The 10,349-nt window shown below is 33.8% G+C and overlaps 1 protein-coding gene across 7 annotated transcripts in view; it reads right to left on the bottom strand.

Moving 5' to 3' along the window:
- Window positions 1–5,369, bottom strand: part of LOC107466528 (pentatricopeptide repeat-containing protein At2g13600) — a 19,314-nt gene extending 13,945 nt beyond the window's left edge. For all 7 annotated transcript variants that reach the window (XM_052254803.1, XM_052254806.1, XM_052254805.1 and 4 more), the window contains exons 1-2: window positions 4,918–5,369; window positions 3,117–3,651 (exon numbers count right to left, since the gene is read on the bottom strand). The gene's annotated coding sequence lies outside the window, so the exon portion shown is untranslated. The remainder of the gene's footprint in view (window positions 1–3,116; window positions 3,652–4,917) is intronic.
- Between the last annotated feature and the right edge of the window lie 4,980 nt (window positions 5,370–10,349).

Below are 10,349 nucleotides of genomic sequence, written 5' to 3'. Positions count from 1 at the left end.
TGAGTATAGCACCAAGAAGTGGAGAGACCGTGAGTGAATGTAGCTCTGTTATTTTGTTCAGTATTCACTTTTCAGTGATTTGTGAGAATGTGCGACTGTGGGGGGGATTTTTGTCTAAACGGCTGCGTTTGTTTAGATTGCTTTTGTTTTGCTGTACATGTCCATCAAGACATGGATACTATGGTACATGTCTAACGTTTGTTTCCTGAGAGACAAAATTATGAAGGACATGGTTACACACAATCACCCGTAAAAAAACATGTATTTTGTGAAGGACACGGTTACAACTTTATCCCTTAATATTTCAATAATTCCAACCATGCCCCTTTCATCTTCCATCTAATTTCTCCTCCAGCCTTTCTTCAGCATCTTCTCTCTCACAGGTAGCTTTCTCTGCTTTCTACCACCGCTCGCTTCAGGCATCGACGCCGCTACCCTCCAACCTCTCTCTTGCTGTTCGTCTTCTCCAAGGAGAACGTCCCCTCTACTTCGCCCTCTCTCATGCGTCTCTGTAGTTCTTGTCCTCTTTAAGATCTTCGCGATGATGGGAACACCCACTAATTCAGCGCCAAGGAACCACCACAGATCTATGGCAACAAAGAAGAGGACTCGATGCCACCAGAGGTAGATCTATACCGTATGCATCTGCTTCGTCTTCCTTCCACATCACGTCTGCCTCTCTTTCTCTCTGTGCATCTTCGTTGTCTCCTCCAGTCCTCCTTCCCTCAACCTGTAGTGCGCATCTCATCCTTGTGCTCTGATGTGGTCTTCTCTGCCTTCTTCTGCCTCCTGATTCACTTTACATTTGTTTGAATTTTTTATTTTGATTTTTTATTAAAAAAATTAAATCTGTATTTTTTTTATTTGAGATAAGATTGAAAAGTTTTTGTTGATTTTATACATATTGAATTTAATTTGAATTTGTGTATTTTTTTTCATTTGGGATGAGATTGAAATTTCTTTTTGTTGATTTTATAATATTGAATTTAGTTTGGATTTGGGTTTTTGTTAATTCTGGATCAGTGTTTTAAAATATCGGTTATGGCGGCGCCATGGCGGTATGGCGTGGCGGAATTTGGCCTCGCCGCCATACAAAGGCCACCGCAACGTGGTTTTCACGGCAGATGAAAAGGCGGCCGCAATTGCGGTGGCGCCATAGCGGAACGCCATTGAAATGGCGGAAATGGCGGTGTTTTTCGGATTTTTTGAAAAAAAAATTGGGGGTAATTGGGTAATTTAGGAAACCCTAAGTGATACCTGTAACCCTAAGTAGCCTCTGTTATTCAAAAACTTCTCTTCCTCTCTTATTCACGTCAAAAACGGCTCTCCGTCTCTGTTCTCTCTTCTCTGTGCCTGCCGTCGGCGCCGATCATCGCTGCTGCCCGTCGCCGCCCATTGTCGCTGGTGGTCGCCCCCGTCGCCGCTGGTGGTTGCCGCCGCTCATCACCACAGTTCCCTCTCTTCCTGGTTCGTAGTTACATACATTCCCTTTTTTTTTCTTCGTTCGTTCAGTTCGTCTCCTTCACTTCCCTCATAAACCTCTCTTCCTCCAATTTTTTCCCATTCAGTTTAGTTCACTATGTCAACTTGCAGACCAGCCCCTGATTCTAATACCCCTGCCCCTGTCCCTGCCCCTGTCTCTGCCTCTGCTGGTCATGCTGCTGGCACTGCTCCTGCTCATCCTGCAGCTGCTGTCCGTTCCAGTAGAATTGAACCAATGGGGGGAAATGAGCCTACGGCAAATACTAGAAGACAACAAAATAGAAAAAGGAAACAACCTGCAGCTCCAAAGGGGGAACCAAGTTGATGAGAGCTAGAATTTAGATAGTTTATTTCATCATTCTTTAGTTTAAAGACATGATGAGACAATAGCTTTGGTCTTTCTTTTAAGTTTTTAGCTTTTATGTTCTATGTCTTATGTTTATTTGCTGAATTTTCTATTATATTTGCTGCATTAATTGGATGTCTTATGACTAGAAAAATGATTATATAGGTTAGATTTTATAGTTGATTATTTTTGCAATTTTTCTGCATGTTTTTTTTGTACATATATATACAATTTTTAGGTAATCCGCCATTTCCGCCATTTTCCGCAACGCCATCCGCCATTATTTTATGGCGGATTTTTGGCTCACTGCCATGAGCCGCCATCCGCAATCAAAAACTATGTTCTGGATTTGATTTGAAGATGGTGGTAGTTTTTGATAACTCTGAAAGAAGAGTGAGAAAGGTAGAAGTGGTGGTAGTGGTGGTGCTGCTGCTGAAATGATGAGGGTAAAATTGACATTTTAGTATAAGTATGAAAAGTGTGATCTGTTTTGTCTAAGGTACCAAACAAGATGTAAAATTAAGTGTCTTTTTGTGTCTATGTACTTTTGTGTATTTATTTGTATGTCTCTGTTATGTTGAGACAACAGCCAAACACAACCTTAGGCACCGGACACTGAGATGACAAGGACACAAACACAAAATTATGTTTGAACGAATGAAACATGGACAGAGACTAAAGAGATATTGAATTAGTATATTTTGTGTATAGTCAGAACCAACCCGGTGATCGAACTGGTCAGACTTATGAGTTAAACTAGTTAACCCAGTCTTATTTACAGAATGTTTTCCCCAGATTCAACTACTTGTTTACAATGGCCCCGTGCAGGATCAGTTTTTCCTCTATTGTTATTTTTTTGGGTTACAATTGTTGTATCAAGAGTTGATCCTTGTTCTTGGGATGATGGTGTTTCTGATGAAGCCATCTTAAAATCCCATAAAAAAAATCAATCAACTAAGTAACTATTAGCAAAACCAACTAGCATCTTTACAACAGCAACAATCAACAAAATTCATAATCAGTAAAACCGATTCATAAACCAATTCAACAATTAACATAACCACTGCATATTCAACAATTAAACCCTATTCATAATCAGCAAAAAATTAATAATAAAATTCATCACAGCAATAAACCAATCAACAATAAAATTCAACCTTTCTTCAATTCAATCACTGTCATATTCATTTCTAAACAGCATCCTAAACCAATCAACAATAAAATTCATAGCAATAACATCAATGAATCAACATGGAAAAAAACTGGAAGAAAAAAAATAAATGTTCACCTGTTGTTCACAGAAGGTGGACGTCAAGCAGCAGTTCAGGCAGCAACAACCACGGAAGAGAGGCGAGGGAGGGACAGAGGCGGGGCGAGACGCGAGCACTCACCAGGAAGCACAGCTTCACAGCAGGAAGAGAGGCAAGACGCGAGCAGTGGAGCACACCAGGCGTTGGGTGCAGTGATGGCGGACGACGACGATAAGCTGCACGGCTGCAGGAAGCACAGCTCGAGCACTCACCGGCGGAGGCGCGGCGAGACGCGAGCTTCCGAGCACACAGCACAGTCGGAGGAGAGAGGCGAGACGCAATTCGCGAGCACACGATGCGGAGGATCGGGCCAGAGGCGCGGCGACGGCGGTGACAGCGGCGAGCGTGCGGTGGCGATGAACCGAGGTGAGCTGAGGTGAGTGCCGTTTTCGAGAGTGAAAGTGAGAGTGAGATAGCTGGGCGTGGTGTGGGTTCCGAAACAAGGTTCTGAGAACCGAACCGGTCATCAAACCGCTGGAGTCACTGGTTCATTGGTTTACTGGTCCAATCGGTCTAACCAATGGTTCAACCAAAAAAATCGTTTTAGAATAAAATAATAAATAAATTATAAATATGCAAGTATTAAGTTGAGGGTATAAGGTAATATGAAGTTTTTCCAATGGAGTGGTGAACTACTCTTTTAGGATTTTCCTTTTTTATGCAAAATTGCCAGATGAAAGTATGATACCAAGCAAGTACAATTCCTCATCAATACACAAAATGTTAAAAGAAATATCTGACAAGAATAGGAAGAATATCAAATGAATTATCATAAATCCAACTGAAAAATAAACATAGTACTTGGATAAATAAATTTGATAACATTATTAATAAAAAAGTTGGTAGTGGACTAGTGCTAGAAAGGCTTCACCAAATGAAGGTGCATTCAGCACCAAACATTACAAAACATTAACCAATAATCACACTAAACCTACAACCAGCAATTACAAAACAGCAACAAATATTAGTACATTATAAAACATTCCAAAACAGTGATGGCACTAAACCTGCATAGTAAATAATCTCAAAAGTCAATGATCACCAATATCCAGCAAATAAACAATAAATACACAACAACAATTTAGCAAATAAACAAGAACAAGACCTAAATAGAAAATCCAACAAATTAAGTCGCAGCAACCTAACAATTTGGCAAATTAAAACAACAGCAGCCCAACAATTTGGCAAATTATCAACTTAACAAGTTCAAGAACAGAAAATCACAACAACAACAACAACAACAACAAAGCCTTGTCCCACTAAGTGGGGTCGGCTACATGAATCAAACGACGCCATTGTGCTCTGTCATGTATCAGAAAATTAGCAAATTAACAAGTTCACAATAACAGTTAAAATTTACCAGAAGAACACTAATGCAAGTGGAATCATCATGCTAATATGTTTTCTGCAAAGATGCTATTTATGCAGCTAAAATTTCCTAATTATTATGATCCAATTATTCTAATTTCACATGCAATCAATTTACTAAGTTTCTAAAAGCTAGAAATTATAAAACCAACCAGAAATATAGTTAAAGCATTTCATCAAACATGTTGAGTGTGGTAAAATTATAACGAAATAAGAGAATTCAAAGCTTAATTTCAATGTGATAGAGAAGAGAACATAACTATGTAACTTTAATTCAGTCTATGAAAAAATCCAAAGCACTACCAAATCAAATAATTACTTATTGTAATAGAAATCAGAAGTTGCAGAGTTTGAAGCATAGTATTGGTGTTGTGTGAGTGTATTGTATGGTGGCGGGTTTAGGGAACTCACGGCGGCGACAAAAGAGAGCAGTTCGACGGCTGGGTGGAGCGCCCGGTTTGGTCGCAGAGTTTGAAGCAGAGCAACGTGGCTTCCAGACGAACGCGAACTCGAACGGTGAACAGCGAGTGAACGCGAACGGTGAACGCCGAGTGAACGTGAACGGCGAAGAACACGAACGAAGACGACAGCTGAACGAAGACGCGAACGTGAACGGCAAACAAACGGCGACGGAAGCGCGGCTGAGCAGACAAAGACGACGGACGCCGAGCTCGAGGAAGCAGCCGCGATCGGTGACAGAGAACAGGGGTTGAAGAATCGGAGCACGATGGAAGCTAGATGACGGATGGCGAACTTTGAGTGCGACGGACGGCGGCAGTGTGCCACTCCTTGCGGCGGCAGTGTGCCACTCCTTGCGGCGGTGGGGTAGGCTTACGGTGCTAGGGTTTTGTGGTTGGGTTTGTGGGATTTCTTTCTGAATGAAAGAAAAAGAAAGGGAGAAGGAAAAAAAAAACGAAAGAGCTTCCCTGTTTGTGTAAACCGGCCGGGTTCGGTTCGATCCAACCAGCCGATCTTTTGTCCGGTTCGACGGTTTTTCACCGGTTTTTTATGACCGATTTTACATGTCTGATCGGATCGTTAATGTTGTTGGTTCGTGGTTGAAGCGGACCAATTGGCCGGTCCGATTCGGTTTTCGAAACAACGTCAAACTGCCTTTTTTAATATTTTGAAACTGGTCCGGGTATCTCAAGCCCGTCAGCTCATTGGTTTTCGCAAAAATTCGGCCAAGTCAAATCGTTTCTCAAACCTGCCGGTTCATTGTCCAGTCCAACGTTCAATTCGAACCGGACTAAAGGCCAGGTGGTCGGTTGTTTGGTCCAACTGCCCAAACGATCCCGTTTTTTAACTATAATTTTTGTGTCCAAAAACATTAATAAAAAATGCAACTTATTTTTTATTTTTTTATTTTTTATTTTTTTATCTATTTTTTATAATTATATTTTTTATCGTTAAATTTTTCTTCTTAAAATTTATGAAAAATATAATAAATTAAACTTTTATAATTTTTTTATATTTAACACATCATTAAACAAAATACAATAACATTAATTTTTGTGTCTCACCTAGATTGTGTAGACTAGGTCCAATGAGAGTGCTGATCCACGAAGGCTAGCTCAATATGTAGATAAATCGAGTGAAAAAGCTACAAACTAGTAGCAAATCGGGATAGTATTTTGGACCCACATATAGTTAGCATTATCAATTCTAATAATCTAATAAATAAGTCATTATTACTTTTGATTTAGAATTAAACGAGAATAAAATCAGAGATATTATTTTATTTGGCCTTTTGGATTTAATGGGTTTTGGTCTCCAACACATCAAAGCCACCTTCGTAACTCTTTTTCCATAAAAGGAATTGCAATTCAACTCTATCAAGGATACAGAAGGTTTTTAAAGAACAAGGGAATGGTCTGAATTTACACGAATTCTAAATATTCGAATTGAACTTACGATGTTGTTTCAGTCGGTTGTCGTTACGACAATGACTCTAATCTATACACATATAAGGACTAGAATAGATTAAATGTTATTTAAGTAATTTATTTCTAATATTGGTATTTGATTAAATTAGTTTTAGAGAAATTTAAATTGTTGACTCAATTTATATATTACGACTATTCTTTTTTAATATATTATTTTTATATTTTTTAATATAAAAATTCTTTTTTTCTGATTTTTAAGTTTTTTTTTCCTTGGATATATGTATCACTTTTTTTATTTTATATTTCAGATTAATAATGTAATTATTAAGAAAAATGTATTTAAAAAAAGAAAAAAATATTAAAACATCACTATTTAAGAATAAAAAGAAAGATACGTGAAAAAAGGATAACGAAAAATTAAAACATCACTATTATAAAAAAAAATTGTTAATTATGAATGGGACTGGAATTGAGGAATATATAGGAATATAAAAAATAAAAAAATATTGCACGATTGTAGAATAAAAAATAATCATATATATAAAATAAAATAATTATAACAAAAAAATAATTAATACATGTGATTTAAATGTTTTTAATAACCAGTAACATATATATATAGAGAGAGAGAGAGAGAGAGAATTATTCAATAAAATTAATATATAAGATTATGAAAAGTAGTTCCATTTAAATTTGACAAGAACAATACGACTTACATAGAAATAGTTCTCATGGATAATAAGGTAAGTTTATTATTTTCCATAATTCTTTCAAGTGATACTAGGTCCATTTTTAAGTTTATTTGATAAGTAAACCCTTGCATGAATTAAAGACAGTGCGATTTTATGGATTTATAAGTGCTAATAACATTTATATTTAAATTTGTTTTATAGTGAGATAATAGCTAATATATTTGTTGGTGAATTTAACTATTACTATATTATTTATGATCATATTCAGTATATATATCTGATTTATTAAAAAAAGTAGATTATTAAAACTGATTAATAGCTATTTTAAAGTTAATCCAATTAATACTAAATTAAAAAAACAAACAATGCATAACATGTTATTTTTTTATTAATCAAATTATTATAATTCAAAATAATTTTTAAAAAAATTTAAAATTATAATTTCAATCTTATCACGTGTATGGCACGGATAATTATACTTGTTAATTCTAATAATCAAGTATCGCTTGATTTGATATGGAGTAGGGTAGATCGAGAATTTGACCCGATCATAGTGTGATCCAAGAGCGGAGTCTTGTGCAGCCTAAAGATGTCCTCTCCCAAATTAATTACATGTGAAATTTTTTATTTTTACCCCCTTAATCTTAGTTTTTGACCTCTTATTTAGTTATGTTTTTTTTATGTTGACTCTTTCCAATAAAAAAGTATAGCTCTATCCCTAGTGTGATCCTTCTTATAAATGTAAGAAAATTTTCACTTGTTCCTAACATCACGTTTAACTTTCACTCCTCTCTCTCTCGCTTTTAAGTCATTTCACTCGCTACTTGTCGTCAAAAGGTAAGTTCTAATTCTTTGTCTTGTTTTATCTTTTATTTTTATTTAAGATAAACTACTATTTTTACTTATGAATGTTTAGAATGCTAATAAATTTACTTATATAAAAAAAAAACTAATTTTATACCTATAAAAGATTGACTTTTTTTTTTCGATAAAATTATTCCAATTCTAAAAAATTATTCAAAATTCTTAACTTACCCTCTAACATAACCTAACCTAACATAATCCCAATTCTATCCCTATTCCACAGCTAACACCTTCTCTACTTCTTGTTGTCCTTCTCCGTCTCCATTTTTTTTTTTGGATTTTTCTAATCCTTCTTCTTCACATAATCAATGCTTTCTCCTTCTACCAAATCCATTTAGTATGGCTACTATGCCTCCTTCTTATGACCTTATTTTCTTTTATGACCCTCATCACCATCATCATACATTGGAAGAATTAGGTTCTTATGATGACCTTACTTTCTTCCATGATCCTCATCGTTATCACATCTTAGAGGAATTAGGTTCTTGTTCTTCTTATAAAAAGGTTGTAGCAGCAACGCCATTGTTCTTCAATAGATATAAAGTTTTAAGATTTTTTTTATAATTCTCAGCCTTTATCTGAGACACAACCAACACTAATTTAAAAGAGACGCGCACAATAAAAACATCATCATGGCATCATCATCCTCATTACACCAACAAGAAAAATAAGTTAGTAGTATTTTTTTGAAAAAGTGAATAATAATAATAAAAAAATCCTCTAAAAGTAATAATATTAATAAAATAATAAAATAATATTTTAATCATTTTTTAATAATAATAATAATAATAATAATAATAATAATAATAATAATAATAATAATTTGAAGAGAAAAGTGATGGAGATGGAAGATAATGGAACCTTTAAGAGTCATCTGGTGTATTCAACTATGATTCATGTGATGACTTTATTGAAACCTACAAGAAGAAGATAGAGGAAGATTGGAAATTGAAAGTGAAATATGATTAGATTAGGTTAGGTTCAGTTAAAGGGTAGTTTAAAATTTTTTAATATTTTTTAAAATTTGGGTAGTTTTGTTGAGAGAAATACATTTTTTATGGATATAAAATTTGTTTTGTCTTTTGGTGGATAAATTTATCAATGTTATGAAAATTTGTGGATAAAAAATGTTAGTTTATTCTTTTATTTATTTTAATTTATTTTATTAATTTTGTTCTTATATTTTTATGTCATTTATATTTGTATTTTATTGTAAAATTAGTACAGAAATTTATATTTTACATTAATATACGCAAAATCAAAAACATAAGAGTACATTTCATATAGTATTTTTTGTATACATATAAACAAAGGTTTTCACGTATAGAAAGTCTAAGAGATTAGCATTTTTATTAAAATTTTAACATCATTTAACTAATAAAAATAAAATAAATAATCTCATATTATTAGATATAATTTTATATTATTAAAAATACTAATAATAAGTAATTATTAACTACAAATCATAAAATTTATGAGATTTTAACACTTTTTTTGACATAGATGCATAATAGCGTACATTTCACAATGTTATACTGTAGTTAAACGATTCAAAGCATTTCACGAGCTGTAGTTAAACAATTCAAAACATTTCACGAGGCCTTGTTACAAAATGAAATGTGTATATATAGATAATCACTCGCATCAAAGTGTTACAAATATAATTATGTAAGTGAATTTTTTTTTCAAATTCTCAAGTAATTTGAACCAGATTATTAGAATTTGAGGCATACAGAAGTTACCCAATTTTTCATAGAAGCGTTGTAAAATGTATGTATTTTCTAACTCACCATTGCAAAATATTTGAGAAAAATATGTAATTAATTCTCAATGCTCACCATTGTATATAGGACAAGATGTTCATCACTTGGAACTCATGAAAAAATAATGGCCAGATAAATTTATGTTAAAAAATTATTTAATTTCTTAATTTATTTGTGAACAATATATATATATATATTAATTATAATTACAAATTATGTTATTTTAAATTAAATAATTTATATAATGGTAATTTCATTTATTGTTATAAATGCTAAATTAAATAAATTATAATTACTTTTGATTTAGAATTAAATGAGAATAAAACCAGATATTATCTTTTGTTCTTTGGATAATTATCTTTTGGATTTTAGATATATTATCTTTTGGACTTTAAATACTATTTTATTTGGACTTTAGAGTTTAATAGGTGCCATGCTCAAATATAAATAGTGCCTTCAGGGTTTCGGTCCTCAATATACCAAAGCTGCTTTTGTACTCTTTTTCATGAGTTGCAATTCAGCCGCTTAGAATATAGAATGTTTTGGTTGAAGAAGATTGAAAGAACTACAAAATCCAAACTCTCCCGATGGTATGATTCATGTTTATGAATTCAGGTACACTTCCGCATTCAAATATT

This window comes from Arachis duranensis, chromosome 9, assembly GCF_000817695.3.
Source record: "Arachis duranensis cultivar V14167 chromosome 9, aradu.V14167.gnm2.J7QH, whole genome shotgun sequence".
Taxonomy (NCBI): domain Eukaryota; kingdom Viridiplantae; phylum Streptophyta; class Magnoliopsida; order Fabales; family Fabaceae; genus Arachis; species Arachis duranensis.
Note: the sequence above shows the minus strand (reverse complement) of the source record. Positions and strands in the feature narration are given on the sequence as shown.